Genomic DNA, 10669 nt, shown 5'->3' on the forward strand with positions numbered 1-10669 from the left:
TTTAAAAAGTAAATAAATTAATTTAAAAAAAATATAAATGGATTTACCAGGAATCACCAGACATATGATCAAAGTCTCTAGCATGAAAAACACAGGCCAAAACAAAGTGGGAGGAATTAGCACAAGAGAGAAATTCATAGGAAATATAAAAATGCAAGCAGCATAAGAAAACATCAGGGGGGAAAGCCTAATATTGCCAAACAGATAATAAGAGATTGCATTTATGAAAGAGGAACAGGATCAGATGAAAAGGGGAACATTCAGAGAAGAAGCAAAGCTCCTAGAAATTAAAACTGTGATAGATGATATAATTGAGGAAATCTTCAAGAAAATAGAAACAGTAGTATCACTAACAAAGTGATTAAAAATAGGAAAATTGATAGTCTTGGCTTGTATAGAAAGAAACTAATATCATTTAGAAGTGATGAGTTATGTTTTTTCTTCTCAAGAATTATTTGTCTTATTAGTTTTTTTGTCTTATCTAATTGTTTTGAGCTCCAATACACCCCTGAAGAGTGATAACAATAGCAGACATCCTTGTTTAGCTTCTAACTTGAATAGCAAATGCTCCTTACCTAGCTAAAGGCAACTCCTTATATTTATGACTTAATATTTTTAACCATGAGTGTTGAATGTGGCAAAATAGTAATTTGCAAATCCCCATTCATATGTAGATACGATTCTTTTCCCTTTAAATTGTTAAAACAAGTACTGTATTTGGAACAGGAATAGATTAGGCCCAGGGTAGAAAAATTATAATATACATGTTTTACTCTAAAGGGTATTTAATATAAAAAATTTAAAATAAGCACAATATTATTGGTGCTATAGTAAGTACAGTTTTAACTATTACTTGTTCTTAGCATCATTTAAGACTGAGCTAAATTAATAGGAGAGAAAGAATTGTCTTGAACCTAATTTGTTGATCTAGTAAATTTGTTTAAATCAATGTGGTAATACTTCGGCATTATCAAAGCCCATTAAGACAAAATTATAAAAACTATCATAGACAATTAATAACTTTACTTAGGTAACAAAAAATGAAATTTGTCTTGTATTCTACTGTGCAGGTTAAGCAACTTACGGATTGTACGTATATGTTTACCTGTGTGAACAGGCCTCACTGTGAGCTGGGAAACAGATCTTCCAATATTGTGGGACAGGAAAAGCTCATGCTTGGACCTACTTAGGGCAGAAGATGAAGAAGTAAATTGGAACATAAGTACTAGATTTGTAGCAAGAAGTCTACTTATCAGGTCTTTGTAAAGAAATACACCGGAGTGGTAAGAACGCTTGACTCTGGAGCCAGACTGCTTGGGCTTGGGTCCCACCTCTACCCTTACTGGCTGTGTGACCTTCGGAAAGTACTTGGCCTCTCTGAACTTAGTTTCCTGCTCTTTAAAATGAAGTTGTAATAGTACCTACCTCATAAGGATGCTTTCATGATGGAAAGAATATTTCTGATCCCTTATGTGTATATAAATGTCAGCTATTACTCTCAACTTGTAATAATTTTAAGTTCAGACATAGGCATCTCCTTCTCTTTATAGATTGTAAGCAAGAACCATTTACAGTTTTCTCTTTTCCACCTTACAAATTAGCATGGGTGAGCACACACGTGTATATAATACACTCCATATTAGGCAGAACAGCCCAATGAGTTATATTAGCGGAGCCTGATTCTGATAGCCCCCTATGTAATAAAACCTACAGAAATTGGATTACAGCAGCATTGAGTAGTTGCCTCTATTTTCTTATGACAGCAAGCTTTTCTACACATTGGCAAACCTCCTAGTGTGTTTGGAACAGAGCTCTGTGCCAGAACCCCCTTGCTCTCAATTTACCTTCTAGCTCAAGCAATTAGGCTTTGGGCTTGCGCTTTACTTTTATGGAGGATACTCAGGATTTTCGAAGAAAACTCAAACTGTCTTGTATGTTTTTTTCTCTCATTAAGTCACACATCTGTGAAAACAATATACATTCTCTTGAGCTTAATGAAACAGCAACAATATCCTTTCTTGGGCATTGGATAATCTTAGGTTTACTTTTTTTCATGTAATAAGTTTATTTACAAACACATTTAGTATGTTGAGTTCAACAGTTCGATCCATTTTTCAAAGGGACCGCACCTCTTAAAATGATCCTCTTCATATCTGTTTCATGAATGAACGAAAACATCCTTATTTCTTAAGCAGCTGGTGTCTTACCATAAAAAAAGGTGTGGAAAATCCTGATCCAAAGTACAAGGTCATCAAGCTAGTAACTGCCACTTGTTTTGCACCAGAAATGGCAAATTCTTCTGGGGGTCCTGATCATAGTGGCTCCTTTGGACCACAGAGGTTGTGCGCCTCCCAATGCTCTGTCCCAACGTAGCGCTGCTGGAAGTCCTCCAAAAGGTGCAGAGACCAAAAGCAGAGGCAGTGCCAGCGTCACACCACGTCCTTCTTTTCTCACGACCTTGCTCCCATCCCACCAAAAGGTTAGGTTTACCTTTCATACATATTATAATCGTGTCCCTCTTTAGTAAACTCTAATTTCTGATTTTAGAACCAGTGGAAATAGAACACGTTGTAATTTGTATAGAGAGAAATTGAACACTGGTAATGTTTGAAATGTATGTCCTGTGTCTTCTCCTAAAAAGAGGAAGTAATCTGCACCCAGAATGATTGGCAGTTAATTTCCATCACCTCTTTCTACATGACCTTGTGGCCAGGCCAGCTCTGAAGAGAATTGGGATGGAGTGTTTGTGCTGTTTTTTTGTACAGCTTCCTCTTCCTCTCCCCAACTAGAGTCCAGCAGCTCCTAGTGCCTTTGAACTCCACACTGTTCCCTAAGATAGCCTGCTCTCTGGGGCTTACAGAGAGCAAACAGGGTCTCATTGACTTGGACATGATGCTAATGTATTGGTTGTTTGCGAGCATCTGCATGTTCAGGAGAGTGTTTAATTAGTTTCTGGTAGTGGGATTTTGGAAACTGGAAATAGCAGGAGGGCCTTGAATAGAGGTCTTTCTAGGTTCACCGAAAGGAGCAAATGCTTGTCGGTATAGGGTTTTATGGTTTATAAACTGTTTCGAATGTATGTGATTGTTAATATTTCACTTAGTCTCTGTACCAATCCTGTAAGATAAGCATACATATCCTCCGTTTATTGAGGAGGAAATTGAGGTCCACAAAATTTCAGCGGTTTGGCCCACTGATAAAGCCAGCGCTTCGTGGTGGCCTCACGGAGGCTGCCTGTCGCCCAGGCAGGTGTGTCCCTGTTCCTTTGAGCAGATGGGGAAAGGCGACTTTCTGCATCTGTCATGCCACCTATATGGACAAATGCAACTTAAAAGTAAGAGGCTTAATTTGCCTTGTTGAATATGAAGGCAGAGCCTTCCCTGTTATTTTTCTCAGAGCATTTACTTTTAAAATGCTTTGGAAAATGTGTGATTGTATGTCCATACTCTCTCCTTTCTTTGAAATGTATATAAATTCCTTTGAAGGCTAAATGGGCCTTTTATCCATTTTATTATCTAGCAGTGTCTTTCTCAAGGACCTGGGAGTCATTCTCTGAAATGTGAACATTTGAGGAGGTAGCGTCTCTATCTCCCAGTTTCTGGGAAGAATTCAGGAGCCTGACTTTGGCAGGCTCTTTGCTCCAAGTTCCAAAACTACCTCCTGTCATGAATATATGTTAGTTCTTCCTCTGGATAAAGCCAATAGGCTAATACAATTACTAGGTCAATTGAATTACCAAGTAATGTTAGGATGGACCATGTGTGACAAACGGTGCTTATCAAGTCCTCTTACTTGAGAGAACAGGTAAGTGATGAGTTGTATCTAATTGACTACATAAGAAGGTGAGATTCCTTTCTGTCCTTGCAGTCTCTTAGGGGCACACATCACATTCTGGGTTAACACTTATTCAGTGATAAACGTGTACCTCCATGGAGAGGTTTTTCTGGATTGGGAGATCTTGTTTTTAATTATATTTCCCCAGCATACCCATGTCAGTTATTTGCTAATTTCACCCTCATTTTTAAATAAAAAATCAGGTATTTCTCAGATATCTGAAATTTAAGTTTGCTGGATTTATTTGCATGGGAATGTTAACATTGGATGACATTTTGACAGCTTGTACACTTAGGATGAATAATGGTTTTATTAATCAATGGGAACTGTCGTACATTTGGCCTTTTTTATAAAGCTTCCCTTGTCAGATAAATTTAATTATTTCCACACTTTTTCTTATTCTTAATTTTAAATTAGTTTGCCCTCTTGACCACACATAGAACTAAAAAGATATGGCGACTGGTTGAACCCAAATGTGAAATTCCATCAACTATTTAACAGGCACCATGAACCATAGAAGCATAGTCTAAGATAGGTTCTAGAATCCTAACATTACATTAAATTCTTCATATACACATTGATAAATGTTCCCTATTTTAATATTTTCAGCATGATTGGACATATGTGTGTCCAGATAGGTCCAACCATGCCGAAAATACAAAGCTCCTGCGGTCTGTGGACAGTCTTCTATTGCTTCTTTTAGGAGCAACAAGGAAAGGCAGATTTTATGTGGCCAAAAGAACAATTGTTCCCAACAGAAATTGTTTGAGTTCAAGTCCAAAGTCCAGGGTAGGAACTCACACAGATCACACACAGGGGAGATGGGAAAGAAATGCCTTGGAGATGTGTTGTGCTAATATGTATTTATTAACTAAATTTCATCTGAAGTTTAATCAATCTTTAAAATAAGGAATGGATTAAAAGTCACCTTATGATAGATGATGAAACGATTTTTCTATCTCAGGCTGAGTTTCTACTTTGGCATTTTTTTGAGAAAGATAAGACCAACTTAGATGATAGTCTACATACATTTGCACACTTTCTGTGTTGAAAAGCTCCACCCTTGTTTTATATAAACCTATTTTTATTAATGTTTAATTGTAATTTGAACAAAATGTTCCTCTTGGCTTCATTTGAGGGCCTAAAAATTTTCAATGCATAGTTGTTGTTTTTTTTTTAATGTACCGGTAGATCAGATTTACTATGTAAACTAAGACCACGCGAGAGAGTGTGTGTGTGTGTGTGTGTGTTTTGAAAATAAAATATGTGATTGGCTGACTCATGGATTATGATCTAAATTTCTCCCCCCTTTTTTATTAGTACATAGTTCTGCAACAACTGTAACTTTAAATTAGAGATTATCTCAGTTTTTCTTTTAATCAGTTTTTCAAATGTAATAAATATCCTATCATGGCATTACAATTGTGATAAGCATTAAAAAGCCAGTGGAGTGTAGTAAAGAAACTGAGTTTTTAATCAGATCTGGATTTACAATTTAGTTGTGTCATTTATCAGCTGTGAAACTTGAATCTCTCTCAATCTCCATCGATTCATCAATAAATGGAAAAAACAATGATATATACATCTTTAAAGTTCTTATGAAAGTAATATTTATAAATTATCTATTCTGCCCAGCATATTGTAACTGCTAAAAAAAAAAGTGAAAGCTACTAACCTTACAGAAGTGGTTGAAATGTAAGCCATTTATGATTCTTTGTAAAGCACATCTTTCAATTCCAGAAGAAGCAAATCTGTAGTTAATGTCAGTTAAATGGGAATTGGCCAAGGAGGTCTAAAAGATTTTAACCTTCTAAGAACTAACACAGTGCTTCTCACTGTAATGTGTCTATAGATCACCCAGAGTTTGCTTGATGCTGATTCTGGTTTAGTAAGTTTGCCTGGAGCTGGAAATTCTCCATTTCAAACAAGCTCCCAGAGATAATGATAATGTCCCTCACCCGTGGACCTATGTTTGTGGTAAAATGGTTCAGGTACTAGGTAAGCTCTTGGGGTAATTGTTATCATGGAAAAGGTAGTTTCAGTTATCTTCTAATAGAAACAGAATATATTGTTTTACATACCACTCTTTATTTTAAAATTAGTTTTTCACGTCATTCTCAAATTGCTCAGCTACAGAAAAATAAAAAATATACCAAATCCAAATATTCTTGTCACTTGGCCTAACTTTTTTTTAGATTTATTTATTTATCCAGCTTTATTGAAATCCAATTGACATATAACATTGTGTAAGTTTAGAGCATAAAATGTGTCTATTTGATACACTTTTATATTGCAAAATGATTACCATTATAGCATTAGCTAACACCTTCATCATGTCACATAATTACCATTTCTTTTTTTTTTGTGGTGAGAATGTTTAAGATTTACTCTTTTGGCAGCTTTCAAGTACGTAATACAGCACTGTTAACTATAATCATCATGCTGTGCATTAGATCCCCAGAATTTATTTATTTTATCACTGAAAGTGTGTACTTATTGACCAACATCATCTATTTTCTCCACTCCCAGCTCCTGGAAACCATCATTCTACTCTTTGCTTCTATAAGTTTGGATTTTTTAGATTCCACATATAAGTGAGATCATACAGTATTAATCTTTGTTTGACTTATTTTATTCAGTGTAATGCCTTCAAGGTTCATTCATGTAGTTGCAAATGACAGGATTTCTGCCTTTCTTGTGGCTGAATAACTTTCCATTGTATATTTATAGTGTATTTTCTTCATCCATCCATTGACCGACACTTAGTTTGTTTCCATATCTTGACTATTGTGAATAACGCTGCAAATGGACATGAGGGTGCAGGTATCTCTTTGACATAGTGAATTTAATTTCTTTTGGATGTGTACTCAGAAATAGAATTGCTGGTTCATATGGTAGTTCTATTTTTAATTTTTTGAGGAACTTCCACACTGTTTTCCATAGAGGCTGTACCAATTTACATAACTACCAACACTATACAGAATTTCTCTTTTCTCCGCATCCTTGCCAACACTTGCTATCTCTTGTCTTTTTGATGGCAGCTATTTTAAGAGAGGTGAGCTGATATGTCATTGCAGTTTTGATTTGCATTTACCTGATGATTCATGATAATGAACATCTTTTCATGTATCTGTTGGTTATTTGTATGTCTTTCTTGGGAAAATGTTTATTCAGTTCCCTTGCCCATTCCTACATGTTTTTCTTAAAAATCATGTCATATTTATATGGCTCACAACTAGCATGATACCTGGCACATAGTAGATGGTCAAGGATTGCATGTTGATTATCCTGAGGGCTACAAACAGTGTTAGGTGCTGTGGTTTTCTAGCCTGGCTACATAAGAAATACCTGGAAGTCTTTTAAAATGTACTTATGTTTGGCCCCTCCCCAAGCCAATTACATTAATATCTCTCAGTGGGTCTTGGAATATTTTTAAAGCTCCCTAGGGGATTCTAGGTCAGCCAGGACTGAGCCATTAAAATGAGTATAAACAAGCATCAAGACATTTTCTCTAAACACTTAACCTGTGGGCTTCTCCAGGTCACTTACATGAGTTTTATTATCCCATTTCTTGCCTGCATTCAGCACAACTGTTAATATGTCCTAAGAATCCTCTGCTGCAAATGCTGAGCGTAAAATGCCCCAGGGGGATTTTAATTTTTTCACTATCTCTTGCTGTTCCCGCCACCGCCCCATATTAAATAGCATTTAAAAACTGTTTTAATTTATTTTACTTTCACTACAAAAGTAATACAGGTTTATATGTTTTTAAAAAATTCAATCAGTACAAAAGGATGAAGAAACTAAAAGTTAAAAAAACCCTTCCTCTCTGCACATCCTTCATTCCTACTCCATTCCCCCAAATCACCCCTGTTGCCAGCTTTTGTGTATGCTTCCAGTAATTTCCATGTGTGTACCATCATGTATTTACCACAAACACACACTCAATTATATCCTTATGCTGGCAGCTTGCTTTTTCTCTTAATAATATACATTGGAGACATTTCTATTAGCATGTATAGTCCTGCCCTATTCTTTTTAAAGGATAGAAAGCATTACATCGCTTGGATATATCATAATAGTTTAACCAGATCTTTATTTAGATGTATATTGAATCTTTCCAGTTTGTAAGTTCTGTATAAAAATTGATGCCATAACAATCATCCTTGTACATGTCTTCACATAATGTTGGCACTCTGTTAAAAAATGTTTTATGCGGAGCTGTCCAACTGCCACTTTCACCAGCTGTCTTGGCACTTTTGCCTGTGCCGTTCCTTCTGCCTTGAAAGCTCTTCCTTCAGATCTTCATATTAAACTGGTTTTTTTTCATAATTCAGAGTTCAACATCCTCAGAAAGGCCTTTTTTGGAACATCCCCTCTACTATTGGCTTTTTCTAGAATAATAGAAGGAAATAGAATAGAAATACAGATTTGAAAGGGACTTAAATGTCATGTGGTTAAATATCTCTCTTTTTGAGTTTAAAAAAAGAACAAAACCCTGATTTTTAGAGAGGTAATATGAGTTACCAAAGGCCTCTGAAAGAATCCAGAGTAGAACCCTATCTTCTGACTCTTTTCAGACAGCTAGGTTTGACTCACTTGTTGGTCGCATGTTTGTCTGGGAATTAGAGACAGAAAGGAAAATAAGAAATGACACCTTCTTCCTCGCTACTCATTTGCCCAGAGGATCCCTCCAGTTTCATAGACCCCAGTATATTTACCAAAATTCCTTGCCGAATACCAAAGCGCACAGCCCCTCAGAATGTCCTCACACTAGGGCCTCATCTGTGTGTGTGTGTGTGTGTGTGTGTGTGTGTGTGTGTGAAGGAGGAATAACAGGGAGTAGTGTGGTGATAGGTCCTTAATATCCAGCCCCTCAGAAATGTCCTCACACTAGGGCCTTATCTGTGTGTGTGTGTGTGTGTGTGTGTGTGTGTGTGAAGGAGGAATAACAGGGAGTAGTGTGGTGATAGGTCCTTAATATCCAGCTCTTTAGGAGGAGAAAAAAGGCCTGGTTTGTAGCATTTTCTGATTTCCATGGGGTAAATACTCCCGCCATGGCAGACGTCAAGCTGCCAGTGTGACGTCACTGAACACAGAGCCAGGAAGTGCTGAGGAGAAGTAGCACACCATTGTATTGTTTCCCTCAGACAAATGTAGTAGGCGTAAAAAAACTGCAAAAGCGTAGTTAAAAATAAAATATAAGAAATGTATAATAGTCAAATGTGATATGCTGAGAATTTATTACCTTCATTTTAATATTTGCTTATTCATAAGTATATAATTTAATTTGTAATAATGACTGTATTTAACAGTGATCTGGCAAAATGTCTAAAAAGTTAGCAATTGCTTTTGCCAGCTGATGGGAGACATATCTACAATAGAACTTCAGTGGACAGTTGTTAGTAATTCCATGTCAGCACTTAACAGCAGACCTGAGAGAGGGCTTTCCAGGCGGTAGGCCACTGAAGGAGAGCAGAATTTGCCACCTCAAAATATGTCTCTTTGGCACAAGGATTATTTTAGGCTAATTATTTTTAAGAAAGAGCAGGCAGAAGGAAAGCTCTGAAAACTGAGTAGAAGTTACTCTTTTATGAGAGACAGTTATAGTTATCTATTTACAAGGGTCTTTTTCTCTCCCTCTCTCTCTCTCTCTTTCTCCCAGGAAATGGAGGAAGACAAAACCTCTAGAAACTCTTATCAGTGGAGAAAGTGAATGGCAAATCTGCATAATATTCTTACTCTTGTTTATTGTGTTTTGCTTGGTAACCTCCCACAAATGGACTCCCCATCTCCAACAACTATTTCTTTTTAATTCTCACCCAAGAACATTTTTTTATTGCCTTTTATAGAAAAAGAGGGAAGGAGAGAAGAAGGCAGAGAGAGAAATATTGATGTGAGAGAGAAGCACCAATTAGTTGCCTCCCATAGGTGCCTGGAACAGGGATCATAATGCCTGGACATGCGACTGAACCTGCATCCCAGGTATGTGCCCTGACTGGGAATCAAACTCACAACCCTTTGGAGATGGGAAAATGCTCCAACTACCTGAGCCTCTCCTACCAGAGCAACATCTTTTGTCTTTAGCTGGAAATGGTATTTAAGGCAGTGTCTTGGGCCATTTTAGAGATTTTCTCAATTTTCCTGGATATCTCCCACGGACACAGGAGGTATACATGCTATTAAACTTCTGTTAGTTTTTTCCCTGTTAGTGTGTCTCTTATTACGGGGAGAGTGTTCAGCCAAGGATCTAGAAGGACAGAGGAAAAATTATTTTTCCTTCCGAACACAAATGTGATTCTGTTGTGCAGAGATACTGTTCTCATATATGGGATGGTGGAGCCTGGGACATCCAGAGCCTTCCACCGGTCACTGCTGGCTGCAAGAAGACTCCTTCAGTTAGCTGTGTCTGCTGTGGAGATGGGACCATTTCCCACTGTGCCATGACATCCCATGAGAAAGCCTGAGAAGCACTGCTTTAGAATACTCACTGCCTTATCTCAAGCCACTTCTCTCTTGAGCCAGGGTCCAGCCATATATTGACTAAAGTTTATCTTTTTCAATAGTTTTTGTGTAGTCACAATCTAAAAGTGCAACAGACAAATAACCAGCAAATATTAATCATATATCATGTGTTATAGAGTCTGGGAACATTATAAGGAAAAATACAATAAAATTCCAGCCTGAAAGAATCTGTAATCTAGTTACAAAGATAAGACTATTCACTTCAAACAATCACAAAAGCAATAGAAGATAGTAAATGTGTGCAATAAAAGAGGAAGTGACATGGCACGGACCATAATTGTCATTGAACTTCAGAGAAGGAGCTAAAAAA

The 10669-nt window shown here is 37.0% G+C and overlaps 1 pseudogene; it reads right to left on the reverse strand.

The window, feature by feature from the left end:
• Positions 1-2180: 2180 nt before the first annotated feature.
• Positions 2181-2497, reverse strand: LOC129063135 (cytochrome c oxidase subunit 7C, mitochondrial-like; annotated as a pseudogene).
• Positions 2498-10669: the final 8172 nt, after the last annotated feature.

The sequence above is a fragment of the Pteronotus mesoamericanus genome, unplaced genomic scaffold (genome assembly GCF_021234165.1).
Source record: "Pteronotus mesoamericanus isolate MK-2021 breed Mesoamerican mustached bat unplaced genomic scaffold, CSHL_Meso_final scaffold_85, whole genome shotgun sequence".
Taxonomy (NCBI): Eukaryota; Metazoa; Chordata; class Mammalia; order Chiroptera; family Mormoopidae; genus Pteronotus; species Pteronotus mesoamericanus.